Genomic DNA, 12,053 nt, shown 5'->3' with positions numbered 1-12,053 from the left:
CCGAATTTCAACGATCCAGCAAACCTGTCACTTGGTTAAAAAAGGAAACCAGGTTGGTCTGACAGGACCTGTTGGAGACAAATCCATGCTGACTTCCTTGGATCACCAAATTGTCCTCCAGATGTTTGCAGATCGCTCCCTTTAATATCTGCTCCATTATCTTCCCCACAACAGAGGTCAGACTCACTGGTCTGTAGTTTCCAGGGTCATCCTTCCTCCCTTTTTTGAAGATCAGAATAACGTTTGCTTTCTTCCAGTCCTCCGGGACATCTCCAGTCCTTAAAGAGGTCCCAAAGATGATGGCCAAGGGTTGTGCAAGTTCTCTGGAAAGTTCTTTGAGCACTCTCGGGTGCGTTTCATCCGGCCCAGGGGATTTGAACTCATCCAGTGCAGCTAAATGCATCTCGACAACCTCTCTGTCCATGTCAACCTGCCACCCAGACACTATCTCTTGGCTAGTGCCATCTCTAGATGTGCCTAAACCATTTGACCTGTGGGAAAAAACAGATGTAAAATAGGCGAGGAGCCTTTCTGCTTTCTCTGCATCCTCCGTTAGAGTTTGTCCATATGCACCCAACAGTAGGCCTATTGCCTCCTTTACTTTACGTTTGCTCCTCACATAACTGAAAAATCTTTTCTTGTTACAGTGGGCTTCCCTGGCCAATCTTAGTTCACTCTCAGCTTTGACCTTTCTGATGATTGATCTACAGTGCCTAGTAACCTGTAGGTACTGTTCTTTAGAGCTCTGTCCTTCCCTCCATTTCCTGAACATTTTCCTTTTCTTTCTTAGTTCCTCTTGAAGTTCTCTGTTCATCCAAATAGGCTTCTTAGAGCTCCTGCAGTGTTTTCGTCTTTCTGGGATAGTCATTGATTGAGCATGCAATAGCTCTTGTTTGAGTATCGCCCACCCTTCACATGCTCCCTTCCCTTCCAGCATTCTCGTCCATGGTATGACACTTGACATGTCTCTGAGTTTATTAAAGTTTGCCCTACGAAAATACAACATCCGCGTCTGGCTACAAGCTTCCTTGGCTCCCCATCTCAAAAGGAATTCTATGAGGACATGGTCACTTCCCCCTAGGGTCCCCACCTCCTTCACCTCATCCACCAACTCTTGAGAGTAAGGGATTAAGAGTCATAACCTATGAAGCAATAGTGGCCTAACGAGGAAGGGAAGGGGTTGAGATGTGGTTTTACCTTGTATAATTCTATTAGTCAGAACTGAGCATCGTCTCACTGTTACTGGTTCTGGGAAAAATAACAGGAGGAAAGCCATTCTGTCTTTTTCCTCTTCCATTTTAAGAGTTAAAATCAGCTCAGGAAGAGCCTTTGTTTCCTATTAACAAAGCTGCATGAGAAGGAAAGGTTAAACACATCTCCTCCTCCATATACATGGCCCCAATCCAAGATGTGGACCCTCCCAATTGATGCAAATTTCCTTTCAAACTTCCTGGGAATCTCATACTGAAACAAACTTTTAGAAGCCTAAATGAGGAAACTTAGAACTCTGTAGTAAAAGTGGAAATGAAAGAACCCGAAGAAGCAAATACAGTCAGAAAATGTTATGTTCAAGCCCAGAAGCACCTTAGAGTCCAATAAGATTTCTTTGTCCACAGTACATACAATTCAATTATAATTTTTCCCTTAGATTTCAGATGTTCTTTGGGCTTTCATGTTCTCAATTAGAGTGACTCAGGTGACCTTCAAAATGACCTTGTGTATGAAGTATTAGTGATACACCACATAGAATTACTCTGAGCTGAGCTGGCTTGCAATTAATTGAAACATGTACCTTCCCATAATTTCCTCCCTTCCTCCACTTTCAGTTTTAAGAGGTGACCATATTTGGTGTGGAATTCTAGAACTGACTTTTCTGGGATTAATAGTGTACAAGATTTTTTTTTTAAGATAAGGAGGCAAAACATGCCATCAGCAGCCCTTCCTTTCTCTGCTCCCTGTAAGCCCTTCCTTTCTCTGCTCCATGGACATCTGGAGGGCCACAGTTTGACTACCCCTGGTTTAAACTGTAAAACTTTAGAGTCGTAATGGATTTCTGTAAAATCCACCCTAAACTGCAGTCCACACCCGAATGAGGCTGAATTCTCGGATTGTGATGGTCCTAGAATGCATTTCAGTGCTGTCATAATGCGATTTTATGTTTGTTTTTTTAATTATGATTAAGCATGTACTTTGGGAGGCAAATTCCAAGGGGGCATCCATGTTCGTCTTTTGCAGCAGAAACAAAGAGGAGTTCTTACTATCTGTCACAGAAACCGATGTAAAGATATCTGTCACATATGAGATTGCCCTTGAGAAGTGTTTGGAAACATTAAGTGGTAAAGAATGTTGCAGCCAGGATGTTGATGTCATGTGCCAGCTTGGTGTAGTGGTTAGGAGCACCTACTTCTTATCTGGCAAGCCGGGTTTGATTCCCCACTCCTCCCCATGCAGTCAGCTGGATGAGCTTGGGCTTGCCACAGCTCTGATAAAACTGTTCTGACTGAGCAGTGATATCAGGGCTCTCTCAGCCTCACCCACCTCACAGGGGGTCTGTTGTGGGGAGAGGAATGGGAAGGCGACTGTAAGTCGCTTTGAGCCTCCTTCGGGTAGGGAAAAGCAGATATAAGAACCAACTCTTTTTCTTCAGTAATATCAGGGCTCTCTCAGCCTCACCCACCTCACAGGGGGTCTGTTGTGGGGAGAGGAATGGGAAGGCAACTGTAAGCCGCTTTGAGCCTCCTTCGGGTAGGGAAAAGCAGATATAAGAACCAACTCTTTTTCTTCAGTAATATCAGGGCTCTCTCAGCCTCATCCACCTCACAGGGTGTCTGTTGTGGGAAGGGGAAAGGGAAGGTGAATGTAAGCTGCTTTGAGACTCCTTCGGGTAGGGAAAAGCGGCATATAAGAACCAACTCTTCAGTAGCATCTCTCTCAGCCTCACCTCTCTCTCTCACCTCTCTCTCAGCCTCACCTCCCTGACAGGGTGTCTGTTGTGGGAAGAGGAAGGGGAAAGCGACTGTTCTGTGATTCTATGCCCTGCACCTCTCTGCCCACTGCCCAGCGCCTAGTGGAACTGTTTGTGCAGCACATTCTGTACTTCCACTCCTTCCTGGACAAAATTGTACCTGATCACAGGGCAAAATTTACCACCAAGTTCTGATGTGGCCAAAATCTGGCAGGGGTTGATCAGGTGCTTAGTTCCATCTACCAGCCAATGGTCAAATAAAACGTGTTGACCAAATCCTCGAAAAGTATCTCCATTGCTTCATTCACTATCAGCAGGATGACTGGGTCTCTGTGTTGCTTCTGGCAGTATATGCCTGGCCCCCTTTAGCCTATGCTGGCAGGGGCTAAAGGTCATTGTAGTCCATGGACATCTGGAGAGCCACAGTTTGGCCACTCCTGCCATAGAGTCTATATGCCAAAGCATCTATTTTCTCTAGAACTGATCTTTGTCACCTAGAGATGAGCTATAATTCTGGGGGCTCCCAGGCACCTCTGGAGGCTACCATCCCTATCTGACAATCTCTTGGTTAAAGCACATCTGTTCTCAGAAACCTGATTCATTAAAAAAACAAAAAAAGAACAGCTGTTTTCAATGCGGCTGCTCTAGATTTCTGACTCAGAGAATAGTCATGCAGGAAGCTTGGTTTAGAAATGTCTCACCACAGTCCCCCAGCTTTCAGCCGAAGACGTTAATGACCAGCAGTAACCTTCACCCCGCTGGGAATGAAGAGCTAGCAACAGATATGAGACACTAATGCCCAAGCATGTGCTAGGACTTTCTCCATTCTTGACTGTCCACAACATTTCATAGAAAAGAATGATTTACCGAGCTTGGCTAGAGCATGTCAGCAAATTCCCTTAATGCATTTTCTTACCTTTCATCTCCACTCAGGTTTCTTGCTATTTAGACAATTTATCACGTAGATGTGGTGCTCCCAACACAATCCTATTGAATTGACTAGCTTACTATGTTAAATCGCATGTAAGGTGTTGTTTTTAGAAGTATGTTTAAGGACTATGGATTTAGCTGCAAGGATCCTATGTTGTATAGACATCTTTCAATAAACAGGCTGTTGTGGAAGAGGATCAGGCTTCCGGATTTTTCCTACAAACAAATTTACTTGGAGACATTTTTAATCCGATGTAGAGGTACTTATAAATGTTTCCAGATTCTTCGCATACTAGCCCTTATTCACACCACGCAGTAAAGCTGCCCTTATGTGAGACCCCAGTCGATTTCTGCCAATAAGCAGACTTTGTTGAAGAAAGATATTTTTATTGAAAATGTAACGCACTAACCATCTACAAGTTCTTGCTAAGATTAAAACACCCTGGATCAGCACCCCTTTATCTATATCTTCCCCATCACCCCCCCTGGTTTGGACAGAAAAGCCTTTAGATCCCTTTGTCCTATTATTAGACCTGAGAAAACAAAAGTTAACTTTAAACATAGCCATCCCCCTGAGCTCAAAGCTAGGCTGATAACCAGTTCCCAAAACAGCTAGCAGTTTTACAGCCCATCCAAGCGCCACATAAAAGAACAAACAGGCCAACCAATATGAGGATATATTTGCCTCTACTCTAAACTACCAAAAGCTTACACTAGCCTAGGTTTGTTCAATCAGGGCTTCACTGGGCCTAAATAATAATAATAATTAGTTTATAACTAACTAATAATAATTATCTTTAATCTTTAACCGCTCCTGCGGAGCGGATAAAATAAGACAGTAAGGGCTCTGAGGGCGGGCCCTGTCCAGGATGAGGAATGGGCCCTCCGCTTGTCAGTCCAGCAGCTGCTGATTGGCTCCTTGCCCCAGCATGGACCAGCTGGAGCTGTGAAGTGCCTCCCAACCCGCCCAACCCCCCACGAGGCCAAGCCTTCGCCCCACGGCAGCCATTCCTCTGTTGGCCGCCGAGAGGGCAGGTAGGGCCGCAGCCCCCTGTAGTCTGGCCCAGGGGGGGAAAGCATTCCCAGGCGTCGTGGAGCGCCATCGCCGGCTCTCTGAGCCACTGATTGTGCTCACCGCTGCCTGGGAAGGCCTTTTGCCTGGGGGGGAGGAGGAAAAAGCCTTCCCAGGCACAGGGTAGCGCGATCACTGTCTCTCCTGTGTGGCTTCCCCGGCTGCAGTCCCTCTGTTTAAAGTCACTAAGCACAAGCAACACAGAAGCCCGTTTGCTGGTTTATTTTCCCTTTATTTTTCACACTGTTTTCGGCTGAAAATCGCGCCTGTGAGGGGGGGATTTTTTTTCACTCGGGGGGAGCGTGGCTCAAACGTCACCTGCTAGCTGGATGGGTCTCTCCGTTGCAACGAATCAATGCAGATTCGTTGCAACGGGTGTTTTTTTTTTTTTTAAACCTTTCTTAAAGGGAAAGGGGCTGTTTGGGAGCATGCTAACGGCCGCCCATTTGGCTGCTTGACGGCCAGGGACGGGACACAGCTCAGCAATAGCGCTTCCTTTCTAGCGATTTTTGCCAAGACCGGAAGCATGTGGGAAATGACAGAAACGCAACTGGATTCCACTACAAAGGCAGGTATGCATAACGATGAATTCCACTATTTAAAATGGCAATTTTTCGTTCAGCAAACAATTTGCTACATGGATCCCGGTGCGGAATGGCCTTAAGTATTTGAAAGGTTGCCACTTGGAGGAGGGCAGGATGCTGTTTCTGTTGGCTGCAGAGGAGAGGACACGCAGTAATGGGTTTAAACTACAAGTACATATATAGGATAGATATCAGGAAAAAAAATTCACAGTCAGAGCAGTTCAGCAGTGGAATAGCCTGCCTAAGGAGGTGGTGAGCTCCCCCTCACTGGCAGTCTTCAAGCAAAGGTTGGATACACACTTTTCTTGGATGCTTTAGGATGCTTTGGGCTGATCCTGCGTTGAGCAGGGGGTTGAGCAGGAATTAGATCTGATGGCCTCTATGGCCCCTTCCCACTCTATGATTTTATGATTCAATTAAACACTTGATTAGGGTCTGGGAGACCCAGAGTCAAATCTAAACTATGCCATGGAAGGTTGCTGATTTATCCTAGACTGTTCTCAGCTTCATCTATCTCATGTGGATTTTGTTATGAGGCTATAACAAAAGACAGAACATCATAAACAACTTTTGGACACAGCTAGGGAGAAAAGCAGAGTTTAAATATAAATACCTAAATGCTAACACAGAGAGAAATAGTTATGAGTAACACATGTCATTTTCTGTATTTTACACACGTGCACAAAGAGATTCAAATGAGTAGCCGTGTTGGCCTGAAGTAGCACAATAAACTCAGAGTCCAGTAGCACCTTTAAGACCAACAAAGATTTATTCAAGGCAAAGGTCAAGCCTTGAATAAATCTTTGTTGGTCTTAAAGGTGCTACTGGACTCTGATTTTATTGGTATACATAGATTGTATACAGAGATTCGCACCCGTATTCTGCACAATTGCACCACTTCTGGCATTTCTCAAAGCCTGAATGGGTTTCTCAATGGTAACAAATTTGAGAAAGGCTGATGCAGAGGGAGCCCAGTTGATGTTCAGTCAGTCATCTTGATGTTTATTGTCCCCAACCAAATGCATGTGTGTCCCCTTTCAATAGCGTCCTCTCATTTTGGATGATGATGTTCATTAGCTGTTCCCTCACTGTCCTCTCTCTTCTGCCCTGTGTGTGTGCATATAAGTACTCATGTTATATCTATTTAACCTTATATACAGTTTATGTCTTACACATAAATATGTATAGTGTAGATGCATGTCTGTATAAAATAAACACACACCAGATGTTCACAGTTTATGTGTGCACATGTGTACTTATGATGTTAACTATTCAGTCGTGTCTGGCTCTTGGCAATCCTACGGCTCAGCTGTCTTCATGTTTTTCTATGTTGCACCACTTCTTTTAGTTGTATACTGCTCTGGCCAGTGTCCATTTTGATAGCGTCTAACCACCATGTTCCCCCTTCAAGGATTGCTGCCTTGTTGTGGCAAAGGGGCTTGCGTATCTCAGTGAAGCTATGAGCTATGCCGTGGAGGGCCACCCAAGACGGACAGGTCATAGCAGAGAGCTCTGACAAAAGGTGGTCCACTGGAGAAGGAAATGGCAAACCACTCCAGTATCTTTGCCATGAAAACTCTATGGACAGTTCCAAAAGGCAAAACGATATGATGCCGGAAGATGAGCCCCTCGGGTCGGAAGGTGTCCAATATGCTACTGGGGATGAGCAGACAGCTAGTACAAGTAGCACCAGAATGAATGAAGCGACTGGGCCAAAGCCGAAAGGACGCTCAGTTGTGGAAGTAACTGGTGGCGAAAAGACAGTCCGATGCTGTAAAGACTTTTTTTCCATAGGAACCTGGAATGTCAGATCCATGAATCAAGGCAAGCTGGACATGATCAAACAGGAGATGACAAGACTGAACATCGACATTTTAGGAATCAGTGAATTAAAATGGACAGGAATGGGTGAATTTAATTCAGATGACCATCAGGTATACTACTGTGGGCAACAATCTCCCAGAAGAAATGGAGTAGCCTTCATAATCAATAAGAGAGTAGGAAAAGCAGTCTTGGGATACAATCCCCCAAATGACAGAATGATCTCAGTTTGAATCCAAGGCAAACCATTCAGCATCACTGTAATCCAGGTCTATGCCCCAACCACTGCTGCTGAAGAGGATAAGTCTATGAAACCCTACAACACTTTCTTGAAGCAATGCCCAGAAATGATGTGCTTATCATCATGGGGGATTGGAATGCTAAAGTAGGAAGCCAAAAGATAATCGGGATAATAGGCAAGTTTGGCCTTGGAGTACAAAATGAAGCAGGGCACAGGCTGGTAGAATTTTGTCAAGAGAATACAATGGTCATAGCAAACACTCTTTTCCAACAACCCAAGAGACGACTCTACACATGGACAACACCAGACAGTCAACAAAGAAATCAGATTGACTATGTGCTCTGCAGCCAAAGATGGAGAAGTTCTATACATTCAGTAAAAACAAGACCAGGAGCTGATTGTGGTTCAGATCATCAGTTTCTTGTTGCGAAATTTAGGCTTAAATTGAAGAAAGTAGGGAAAAGCACTAGGCCACTCAGGTATGAACTAAAATCATATCCCTGATACAGTAGAGGTAACAAATAGATTTAAGGAATTAGATCTGATAGACAGAGTGCCTGAAGAACTATGGGCAGAGGTTCTCAATATTGTACAAGAGGTAGCAACTAAAGCCATCCCAAAGAAAAAGAAATACAAGAAAGCAAAATGGCTGTCTGAGGAAGCTTTACAAATAGCTAAGGAGAGAAGGGAAGTGAAAGGCAAGGGAGAAAGAGAAAGACACACCCAACTGAACGCTGAATTCCAGAGAATAGCTAGAAGAGATAAGAATGACTTTTTAGATGATGAGTGCAAGTAAAATAGTAGAAAACTATAGAATAGGGAGGACCAGGTATCTCTTCAAAAAACTGGCGATATGAAGAGAACATTTCATGTAAAGATGGGGATGATAAAGGAACAAAATGGTAGGGACCTCACAGAAACAGAAGAGATTTAAAAAAGGTGGCAAAATTATACAGACAACTGAAACCACGTGGAGAAAGCTGCTGGGGAGTGCTGCTGCTGCTCCTGCTGCTGCGCAGGGCAGAGTCTGCACTTTGTTTATTCCATTGTCAATCCTGTTGAATTCAGATCGCTTTGAACTCGGGTCTTCCTTTCCCCCCTCCTCCCCATTGAAACAGGAAAGTCTTCTGCACGTGGTTAGGGAGGCTCAGAGGGGGGGGCTCTTTCTTTCTTTTCTTGAAGGGGGGGGAGGAGAGGATTGAAAAAGGCAGAGGAGGGAGGAAAAATCCAGGACCGACAGAAGTTGAGAGAAGTTAGGGGCTTCTCCTTTAAGGCAAGCGGATCACATGACCAGGTGTAGCCTATCAGAGGTTCTCTACCACGGAGCTTTCTTTATTCAGGATTTTCAGCACTCTAAGATATTGCACAATAAAGGTAGTGTCACTCTGGATCAATCCTTCTTGCTGCAGAAGGAAAATTTAAATCGCCCAAAATCCAAACAGAAATCGCATTCTGTGTAGAGGGCAGGGACTGAATTGATCTGGGGTTGGAATAAAGCTCCGTGCAGTTTACACCCAGGTGAGGCTATTGTGGTGCTGAGTGAGGTGATTGCTGGGAGGATTAAAAAGGGCTGCTCCTCGCCAGAGGCAGAGCTCAGACAACTGAGAGCACATGGAGAAAGCTGTTGTGGAGTCCTGCTGCTAAGAAAGAAAAGGGAAATGTTCAGGAAATGGAGGGAAGGACAGAGCTCTAAAGAAGAGTACCTACAGGTTACTAGGCACTGTAGATCAATCATCAGAAAGGCCAAAGCTGAGAGTGAACTAAGATTGGCCAGGGAAGCCCACTGTAACAAGAAAAGATTTTTCAGTTATGTGAGGAGCAAACATAAAATAAAGGAGGCAATAGGCCCACTGTTTGGTGGGGATGGACAAACTCTAATGGAGGATGCAGAGAAAGCAGAAAGGCTCAGCACCTATTTTACATCTGTTTTTTCCCACAGGTTAAAGCGTTTAGGCACATCTAGAGATGGTAGTAGCCAAGAGATAATGTCTGGGTGGCAGGTTGACATAGACAGAGAGGTTGTTGAGAGGCATTTAGCTGCACTGAATGAGTTCAAATCCCCTGGGCCGGATGAAATGCACCCAAGAGTGGTCACAGAACTTTCCAGAGAACTTGCACAACCCTTGTCCATCATCTTTGGGACCTCTTTAAGGACTGGAGATGTCCCGGAGGACTGGAAGAGAGCAAACGTTATTCCGATCTTCAAAAAAGGAAGGAAGGATGACCCAGGAAACTACAGACCAGTGAGTCTGACCTCTGTTGTGGGTAAGATAATGGAGCAGATATTAAAGGGGAACGATCTGCAAACATCTCGAGGACAATTTGGTGATCCAAGGAAGTCAGCATGGATTTGTCTCCAACAGGTCCTGTCAGACCAACCTGGTTTCCTTTTTTGACCAAGTGACAGGTTTGCTGGATCGTGGATATTCGGTTGAAGTTGTTTACTTGGATTTTAGTAAATCTTTTGATAAGGTTCCCCATGATGTTTTGATGGATAAATTGAAGGACTGCAATCTGGATTTTCAGATAGTTAGGTGGATAGGAAATTGGTTAGAGAACCGCACTCAAAGAGTTGTTGTCAATGGTGTTTCATCAGACTGGAGGGAGGTGAGTAGCGGGGTACCTCTGGGCTCGGTGCTTGGTCCGGTACTTTTTAACATATTTAATAATGATCTAGATGAGGGGGTGGAAGGATTACTTATCAAGTTTGCAGATGACACCAATACTCCAGAAGACAGAAACAGAGTTCAACGAGACCTGAACACAATGGAAAAATGGGCATATGAGAACAAGATGCAATTTAATAAAGATAAGTGTAAAGTTCTGCATCTGGGTCAGAAAAATGAAAAGCATACCTACTGGATGGGGGATACGCTTCTAGGTAACACTGTGTGTGAACGGGAGCTTGGGGTACTTGTGGATTGTAAACTAAACATGAGCAGGCAGTGTGATGCAGCGGTTAAAAAGGCAAATGCCATTTTGGGCTGTATCAACAGGGGCATCGCATCAAAATCACAAGATGTCAAAGTCCCATTGTATATGGCATTGGTCAGACCACAGCTGGAGTACTGTGTGCAGTTCTGGAGGCCTTACTTCAAGAAGGACGTGGATAAAATTGAAAGGATACAGAGGAGAGCGTCGAGGATGATCTGGGGCCAAGGGACCAAGCCCTATGAAGATAGGTTGAGGGACTTGGGAATGTTCAGCCTGGAGAAAAGGAGGTTGAGAGGGGACATGATAGCCCTCTTTAAGTATTTGAAAGTTTGTCATTTGGAGGAGGACAGGATGCTGTTCCCATTGGCTGCAGAGGAAAGGACAAGCAGTAATGGGTTTAAACTACAAGTACATATATAGGATAGATATCAGGAAAAAAAATTCACAGTCAGAGTAGTTCAGCAGTGGAATAGGCTGCCTAAGGAGGTGGTGAGCTCCCCCTCACTGGCAGTCTTCAAGCAAAGGTTGGATACACACTTTTCTTGGATGCTTTAGGATGCTTAGGGCTGATCCTGCGTTGAGCAGGGGATTGGACTAGATGGCTTGTATGGCCCCTTCCAACCCTATGATTCTATACAAGAGCGAGCTTAACGTCCCTGATAACCACAATGGGGTAGTTATTGACCTGGAGCCAGACATCCTGGAATGTGAAGTCAAATGGGCCTTAGGAAGTCTGAGCAACAATAAACTAGTTGTGGTAACAGCATTCCTGTAGAACTATTCAAAATTTTAAAAGATGATGCATTAAAAGTGCTACACTCAATATGCCAGCAAATTTGGAAAACTCAACAATGGCTACAGGATTTGCTTCACTGACTATACTAAAGCTTTTGATTGGGTGGAACAGAACAATTTGTGGCAAGTTCTTAAAGAGATGGGAATACTAGAGCATCTTATCTGTCTCCTTAGAAGCCTATATGCAGATCAACAAGCAACAGTGAGAACCGGGCATGGAATCACTGATTGGTTCAAAATTGAGAAAGGAGTTCGGCAAGGCTGTATACTGTCACCTTGCCTATTTAACTTGTATGCGGAATACATCATGAGAAAGGCGGGGTTAGATGAGTCACAAATTGGGATCAAAATTGCAAGGAGAAATATCAACAACCTCAGATATGCAGATGATACCACTCTAATGGCAGAAAGCAAAGTGGAACTAAAGAGTCTCTTGATGTGGGTAAAGGAGGAGAGTGCAAAAGTTGGCTTGAAACTCAACATCAAGAAAATGAAGATCATGGCAGCCAGCCCCATCAATTCCTGGCAAATAAATGGGGAAGAAATGGAGATAGTCAGAGATTTTATTTTCCTGGGCTCCAAGATCACTGCAGATGTTGACTGCAGCAAAGAAATTAAAAGACGCTTGCTTCTGGGGAGGAAAGCTATGGCAAATCTAAACAGCATCCTAAAAAGCAGAGACATCACCCTGCCAACAAAAGTGCCTCTAGT

The sequence above is a fragment of the Paroedura picta genome, chromosome 13, assembly GCF_049243985.1.
Source record: "Paroedura picta isolate Pp20150507F chromosome 13, Ppicta_v3.0, whole genome shotgun sequence".
Classification (NCBI taxonomy): Eukaryota; Metazoa; Chordata; class Lepidosauria; order Squamata; family Gekkonidae; genus Paroedura; species Paroedura picta.
Note: the sequence above shows the minus strand (reverse complement) of the source record.